The 1,137-nt window shown below is 44.9% G+C and overlaps 1 non-coding gene across 1 annotated transcript; it reads right to left on the bottom strand.

Moving 5' to 3' along the window:
- Positions 1-249: 249 nt before the first annotated feature.
- On the bottom strand, positions 250-323 carry Trnat-ugu (transfer RNA threonine (anticodon UGU)). Its single transcript has one exon. It is a non-coding gene; the product is annotated as a tRNA-Thr (tRNA).
- Positions 324-1,137: the final 814 nt, after the last annotated feature.

Genomic DNA, 1,137 nt, shown 5'->3' with positions numbered 1-1,137 from the left:
TAAGAAACATCAGCTAAAGTTGATTCACCGAAAAAGAAAGGCCCATAAACCTTCCGCGGGGATATTTCTTGGGGCTAAGCGTGAAAGACTCGCACTCTTTCAACTCGTTTTTCAGTCACTCTTTGTCATTCCATACTCTTCCCATTGCGCACAGGTATACAAACAAAACTGTTTGAAATTACAATGAAATAAACACCCTTAGCTGCTTACAGGCGTTGACATATGTCAATGGGGACAGATGAAAATGTGTGCCCCGACCGGGACTCGAACCCGGGATCTCCTGCTTACATGGCAGACGCTCTATCCATCTGAACCACCGAGGAAACAGAGGATAGCGCGACTGCAGGGATTTATCTCTGGCACGCCTCCCGCAAAACCCACATTCTCAACGTATTGTCCCGCACTACATTCGTAGTGCCCCCGTCCATTATACTCATTACTCGCGGCGCGTTGCCGATTCCCGTAAGAGTTCGGGCACTGTTTGTGCATTCGCACAGAAGAAGAAGATGGTCAAGTGGCCAGCGAGCCATAACTATATATTTACTAATTCGGTATAGAACAGATACCATCTTAGTAAAAAAAACTGTTTGAGTTGCTCTTTCATTTGGTGTATAATATACAATTGTAAGTAGAACGTAATAAATGCTACAACGCCTTAAAACCGATATGTTCATTTTGAAACACCCTGTACTTGCCAACACGATGTTGATAAAGAAATTGGGGCTGCCCATGCAGCATTCAGACGTTTAACGCACAGAGCCTACACAAATAAAGGCCTAAATCTGCATACCAAACTCATGATGTACAGAGTTGTCACATCCACCCTCAACTATGTCTGTGAAACTTGGACACACTCACGACATGATATCAAAGAACATGAGCGCTTCCACCAGAGAAATGAGATACGTCTTGATAAGTGGGAGCGCGATGGTGTGGCCAACACTATGGTTTTCGAGAAAGCGGATGTAAGCAGCAGTGAGACAACCATCATCGCTCATCGACTAAGATGATTGGACCACGTTGACTGCATGAGTGATACCAGGAGTCCCCGCCCTATCCTATATGGCGCGCACTCTTCTTTGACAGCAGACAAATGCAAAATTTCTAGGAATGAATATTGATTCTCAGTTGAGGTGG

The sequence above is a fragment of the Schistocerca gregaria genome, chromosome 1 (assembly GCF_023897955.1).
Source record: "Schistocerca gregaria isolate iqSchGreg1 chromosome 1, iqSchGreg1.2, whole genome shotgun sequence".
NCBI lineage: Eukaryota > Metazoa > Arthropoda > Insecta > Orthoptera > Acrididae > Schistocerca > Schistocerca gregaria.
This window is presented reverse-complemented; position numbering and strand designations above follow the sequence as displayed.